A 7,081-nucleotide genomic window follows, 5' to 3' on the forward strand; every position below is an offset into this window, starting at 1 on the left:
GTAAGAGAGGCAAAAACATGATCAAAATATAGTATATGAAATTACATTTTTGTGGGACAAGATCTCCCAAGCAAATTGGGAGCATGGTGAGAAGGGGAGAGGGTGTTAGGGAGAAGAGGAGGGGAGATGTGGGCATGACGGGGCAGAAAGATTGAGTCAGGGAAAGAATAGAGAAGAGCAAGAATAGGGATAGCATAATAGAGAGAGTCATTATAGGTTTTTAGAGAAATCTGGCACTAGGGAAATGTCCAGAGATCTACAAGGATGAACCCAACTAACAATATAAGCAATAGCGGAGAGGTTACCTTAAATGCTATTCACTGATAATTAGATTGATGACTACCTTATATGCCGTCCTAGAGCCTTCATCCAGTAGCTGATGGAAGCAGAAGCAGACACCCACAGCTAAACACTGAGCCAAACTCTTGGAATCCAGTTGCAGACAGGAAGGAGTGATGAGCAAAGGGGTTTAGACCAGGCTGGAGAAACCAGTAGAAACTGCTGACCTGAACAAGGGGGAGCTCATGGACTCCAGTCTGAGAGCTGGGAAACCAGCATAGAACCAACCGAGATTCCCAGAATATGGTGTTAGTTTGGAGGTCTGCGCAGTCTGTGGGGCCTCTGGTAGTGGATCAGTGTTTATCCCTAATATACGAATGGACTTTGGGAACCCATTCCACATAGAGGAATACTCCCTCAGCCTAGACACATGGGGGAAGGCCTGGGCCCTACTCAAAATGATATGACAGACTTTGAAGACTCCCCATGGAAGGCCTCACCCTCCCTGTGAGAGTGGGGTTGGTGGGGGGAACAGGAGAGGACAAGAGGGTGCATGAATTGGGATTGATATATAAAACATGTTTGTTTCTAATTTAAATAAAAAATCATATTTAAAAAATTACTTTTTGAATAAAAAATAGATAAAAGACAACTAGCTAAACTCACATACCATCAAAATAACTTAATAAAAATATTTTAGTGAAACATTCTTCTGAAATGGCCAGGGGACTGGTGACATTTTCTAGCCTGTAAGACCAATGCTTCCCACCTCTTCCAACCTTGACATTCTGATGCTCCTCTTCTGACCTCCTCAGGACTGGACTGTGGTAAAGTCCTCCTTGTCTATGAAATGCAGTTATCACAGCAACTGGACCTGCTTCCTGAATGCAGGGTGACCCTTCTGTTATTTAAATATGTTATTTAAATATTTAAAAATGCAGGAGACCTGAGTGAAAAGCTCATGTAAGGATCTATGGATGGTTCACTAATAAACCCTAGTGTGTTATCAATTCATTTCAGATACTTGTAGCAGTGAACAAATCCATTCCTCTATACAAACTAGGAAAAAATGAATACAATAACTCTACCTACTGAAATTATCTTCAGCCTCTCCCCCAAATAATAATATTTCAGAGGCCTCAATGATACTTGTTATCTCAGAAAGTGACACTTTAGTGCTAATTGTTTACACTGAAGAGGGAGAAAAACAACATCAAGAACACCTAATATCTCACGTGGAAGGCCAGGAGGTGCTTTTGGAAAGCCTTCCAAAAATAACAAAGCTCTCAGAAGTCAAAAACATATATAAACTGCCATCACAAGAAGAGAGTACTGGGATATTATTGGAAGATACCATTTGTAGAATGTCAACAAAGGATGTTGTGTAAGATGTCCAAAATATCAACAGAAAATCTCAGAGTTAGTCCATAGCTTTTCTTTCCTGGTTATAAAATTAACATATTCATCACAGAAAAGGACATAAAGAAACCACTACCAGCCCCCCCTCTTTTTAATTGCTTAAAGATAATCTCTATCCATAATGCTGCTATGAACATAATTAAATGAATGTCCTTTTTGTATGAATGTGCATCCTTTGAGTATATGTCTAAGAATGGAATTGCTGGATCTTGAGGTGGACTGATTCACATTTTCCTGAGAAACCGCCATACTGATTTCCAAAGTGGCTGTACAAGTTTGCACTCCCACCAGCAGTGGAGGAGTGTTCCCCTTTCTCCACATCCTTTCCAGCATAAGCTGCCATTGGTGTTTTTCATTTTAGCCATTCTGATGGGTGTAAGATGGTATCTCAGAGTTGTTTTGATTTGCATTTCCCTGATGGCTAAGGATGTTGAGCAATTTCTTAAGTGCCTTTCAGCCATTTTAGATTTTTCTATTGAGAAGTCTCTGTTTAATTCTGTACCCCACTTTTTAATTGGATTATTTGGTGTTTTGGGGACTAGCTTCTTGAGTTCTTTGCAACCTAGATGGCCCTCAAATGAAGAATGGATAAAGAAAATATGGTACATTTATACAATAGAGTACTACTCAGTAAAAAAAAAAAAAAAAATGAACTCTTAAAATTCACAGGCAAATGGATGAAACTTGAAGGAACCATCCTGAGTGAGGTAACCAGTCACAGAAAGACAAACATGATATGTACTCACTCATATATGGATATTAGACATAGACCAAAGGATTAACAGCCTACCAGCCTACAAACCCACACCTCCAGAGAAGCTAGGAAACAAGGAAGACCCTAAGAGAGACACACACAGTCCCCCAGAGAAGGAGAAAGGGACAAGAGCACTTGAACAAATTGGGAGCATGGGGGGGGGGGGTCAGAGCACGTAGGAGAAAGAGGAGGGAAGAAGAGGATGGAGAGGAGAACATGAGGGATCAGGAAGTCTGAGTCTGGGGAAGAGAGAAATGCCTTAATACAGGGAGCCATTATATGTTTAAAGAGAAATCTGGCATTAGGGAAATGTCCAGAGATCCACAAGGATAACCCCAACTAAGAATCTAAGCAATAGTGGAGAGGCTACCTTAAATGTCCTTCCCCTATAATGAGAATGATGACTACCTTAAATGCCATCCTAGAGCCTTCATCTAGTATCTTATGGAAGCAGAATCAGAGATCTACAGCTAAGCACTGAGCCAAACTCTTAAAATCCAGTTGGAGAGAGAGAGGAGTGATGAGCACAGGGGTCAAGACCATGCTGGGGAAACCCACAGAAACAGCTGACCTGAACAGGTGTGAGCTCGTGAACCCCAGTCTGATAGCTGGGGAACCAACATGGGATTGAACCAGGACCACTGAATGTAGGTGTCAGCTAGGAGTCTTTGGGGCCTCTGGTAGTGGAACCAGTATTTATCCCTAGTGCAGGAATGGTCTTTGGGAGCACATTTCCCATGGAAGGATATTCTCTTAGCCTAGATAGACAGGGTAGGGCCTAGGCTCTGCCCTAAATACTTGATAGACTTTGAAGATCCCCCCATGAAAGGCCTCACCCTTCCTGGGGAGTGGATGGGGGATGGGATGGGGGATCAATGGGGAGAATGGCAGGATGGGAGAAGGAAGTGGAATTGATATGTAAAAAAAAAGATTTTTCTAATTTAAATAAAATTTAATTAATTAAATTAAATAAAATAATTTATTTTAAAAAAGATAATCTCTGTCAATGTTTTTGTCATTGTCTTCTTGTCTTTTGTTGGTATTTCAATACATTTTTTTTATACAATTGAAAGAAAAAGTGCAAGCACCTAAAAGGATATTTTAATGAGAAAAAAAAGACACATAACTAGTCTCTCATTTGGGTTCAACGGTGTTATTATTATTATTATTTTCTGCATTTTTATTTGGACAAAAAAAGGTTAGTTAAGAATCCTATAATTTATAACTGGAAATGAGTGTCCAACATGTATGGCTCAATGTGACTTGAATCTCTTCTCTAAGGCCCTCATATCACAGCTCACCATTGAAGAGACAAGTGTGCAATTCAGAAAATCCTTCCAACAGGCAGGCTTTGCCTTAAGCATGGGTTTAAGGAAGACTGGAGCGGCAGAGTGTCAACTCCAAAGCAATAAGGCACTGGCGAATGTTAGTTCACAAATGGTCCCTAATTGTCACCACTGCAGGAGTTTGTTAATGTGTCCTTCATCCTTTGAAGAATGCACTGGGGAGAGAAGACTGGCAAAAAGCAGAAAGTCAAACAAGGAAGTCCGAATGGTTTGCATTCCCCAGGATCACTGTCTCTGGAGTGGACAAAGCCTTTGCTTGTCTTTGAACACTCATGGAAAACTCAGCCACAAGCTCAAACCTTGCTAAGGGGCTGCAGTGGTCAAGCATTCCTCTGCCACTCACTTTAAAATAGAAAGGTTTCACTGGACATCCAAAAGGACTCTGTTGTAGATATCTAGGAGGGAAGAAAGGATTGAGATTTAGTTTTTAAGTGTTAGCTATCTGAGATTTTGAACTGCTCTGTGTTTTCTTCATCACAGAGGAAAGTGGGTGCCATATTCGCCTCTCAAAGAAGGCAAGGTTCCTAAAATACTGATTTAGTGACAAGCCCGTGGAAAAGATGAGCAAGTCCAAGGTTCAATACCCACCTCTCACTTGGTGTTTGTCTCTAATTCTCTACTGTGTGTCTTCCAGGTACTTCTCTTTGGTCAACCAGTGCCACTGTGTCCCAGGAAACCTTCCTCCCTGGATTACCCCAACAAAGCCACAGTACACACTGCCCACTGCCTGCTTGCGGAAGATAAAGTGTTGTGTGCAGCAACTCCTGCCAGGCACCAGTAGGAAATGTGTGTCCAACATAGTGTTAGGCAATCTCTATTATCAGTGAGGAATATGATGCATGTCTAGCGTTGTCACAGGGAAGAAAGACTCTAAGACATTTCAGATGGTGTGTAAATGGAGTTCTTAATTGGGCTAGATAATTAAAAAAGCCAGAGTCAGGTACAGAGGGAAGTGCTAAGAGGTCAGAGAGAAGGAGCAAGCCACAGCACACCTTACCTCCTTCATGTCTCAGCAGACCAGATTGAGATTTCCTGTTTCTCCCAGCTTATATCCTGTTTCTGCACAGCTCCCTCACTTCTTAACTGTCTATACAGATCTCCAGACCTCTATGGTTAGCTAGTGGCATTCTCTAGTCTCTGACCCTCACACAGGCTTTATTTGTACAAGCAAGGTATCACCACACAATACAATTGGGAGCTAGGACCAAAAGCCAGGGCTTCTTATGACATCACACCTGTGTCTTTTGTCCTAGGTCACTCTTGTTATTTTAGAATTGGGTAAAAAGATTGATTCAACCCCAATAAGCATTCTTCCCTATGAACTCAGGTAGGAAGATGATTTAAGTTTATAGAAATCTTTAAATTATATTGTGCTTTGTGTGTGTACATGTAAGTTAGTGACACCAAGCCTGATCCTCAGCTTCTGGGGTTTTCAGGGAACTGACCTATTGAATGATGGAAGGTTGCACATTTACTTGGTTCATTTCCAAGAATAGCCTGTGCATCCTTGTGAAGACAAGATATATGTGGTGAGCAAAGAGATGCCAAAGAGGGATTTCTTAGGAAGATGCTCAGGGCCTCTTGTGTGGAGGTACACTATCTACCAGATGGGCATATAGTTCCAGGGTTACTCCAGGGTTACTGTGGGTGCCACAAGGCCCCTTCTATCCAGGCATGAGGACCTCAAGACTTGGAGAAGCTAGTGCCTCATCCTTGGCCAACTGTCCCTGACCAGTCTCTGCTAGTTGAACTGCCTTCATCTCTGAGATTCAGTTCCCTTTTTTCTAGCCTTTGTTGGAAAATTGCTTTGATTTCCCCCAAGTCTTAGATTATCCAGGTCAAGGCCAAACATTTTAACAGACCCACTCAGAATATCCATTAATTCAAATCAGATGCCAGTCGACTTCAAGGCTGCCAGATAAAACAGCAGCTACCCTGTGTGTGTGCACGCCCCCTGCAATGTTTGGGACATGCCGAAAAATGCGTCTACTATTTCTCTGAAATTTGCACTCAAGTGGAAGGCTTGGAGTTTTTCTTTGCTAACTCTGGCAACCTTACCTGGGCTGAATCCAGCCTGCTGCCTGTTTTTGTAAATAAAGTTTTATTGGCACACAGCCACACACATTCATTTACATATCATCTGAAACTGTTTTCACACCAGGACAGTTGAGTGGCTGTGACAGAGACCATCTGGCCCACAGAGCCTAAAATATTTACTATTTGGTCCTCAGAGAGGGAGTGGAAGGCTCCAAATCCTGGTTTAGATGGCACATACCAAGTTCATAACTTCTTGACCTTGCAGTTAGTGACATACAGGTTTGTCTGCAAGTCTTCTGTGGAATGTAGTATGATGTGTCTTGGTTTCCCCTCAATAGTCAGTAAATGTGTTGACACTGTTTTACATGGCATTTATAGTTCTTAATGTCCTTAACAGGTACATACTGTAATAGGTGTTTAGTATAGACTTGTGGCCTTAGGTATTGACAAATAAGCTGTTTCCCCATGGTCTAGTGTGAAGATAAGGGTGAATGGCACAAGGAAATAGTGGAAGCTTGCCTGAGGGATGGCCGGTCCTGGGCTTTGCCTGGCACATTCTACTCTCCAAGAGGAGTTAAAATGATGCCCTGTTGGTCAGAAATGCTATGTAGGACATTGCGCTAAAGATGGTTCTCTTTCTGGGTAACTGAAGAAGCCCTCAAGGGAGACTTAGCATGTGGGTTCTGGTCCAATTGACATCTCTGAGTTCTTTTGGTTTGTTTGTTCATTTGCTTATTTTGAGACAGAGTCCTAGTTAGCCTTGAACTTACTACGAACCTGGGGATGACCTTGAACTGTCACTTCTACTACTACCTCCACTTCCCAAATGCTGGGACTATAATCATGTTCCATAATAATGAAACTAATACCATGTTTGGAATAAAACCCAGGGCTTTGTGCAAGCGAGGCACTCTAGTAACCAAGGCACGTCCCCAGCCCTAGTTGGCCACTCTGTTCGTCTATAAGATGGTCATCACAGGCAAGAGCAAGTGCCTCATGTCCCTGATACAACAGGAACATCTGCTGGCTGCATTAAATCTTCCAATATAAGAGCTCTCTGGAGCTTTGAAGACTTCACTGAAGCCTTGCAAAGAATCAAGATGGGCCTCTCCTATTGCACAGTGGAGGCCCAAGTAGCCATGTCCTACTCATGACACAGAGGCCAAGCCGTGCATAGATTTTAAGAAGAGCTTCAAGAGGACAGTTCATAATGTCAACTGCAGGTCACCCTGGAGCCAAGTCCAAT

At 42.3% G+C, this 7,081-nt stretch overlaps 1 pseudogene; it reads left to right on the forward strand.

The window, feature by feature from the left end:
* The first annotated feature begins 1,129 nt into the window (after positions 1 to 1,129).
* On the forward strand, positions 1,130 to 1,667 carry LOC127235761 (EKC/KEOPS complex subunit Tprkb-like; annotated as a pseudogene).
* The last annotated feature ends 5,414 nt before the right edge of the window (positions 1,668 to 7,081 follow it).

Source organism: Phodopus roborovskii, unplaced genomic scaffold, assembly GCF_943737965.1.
Source record: "Phodopus roborovskii unplaced genomic scaffold, PHOROB, whole genome shotgun sequence".
Taxonomy (NCBI): domain Eukaryota; kingdom Metazoa; phylum Chordata; class Mammalia; order Rodentia; family Cricetidae; genus Phodopus; species Phodopus roborovskii.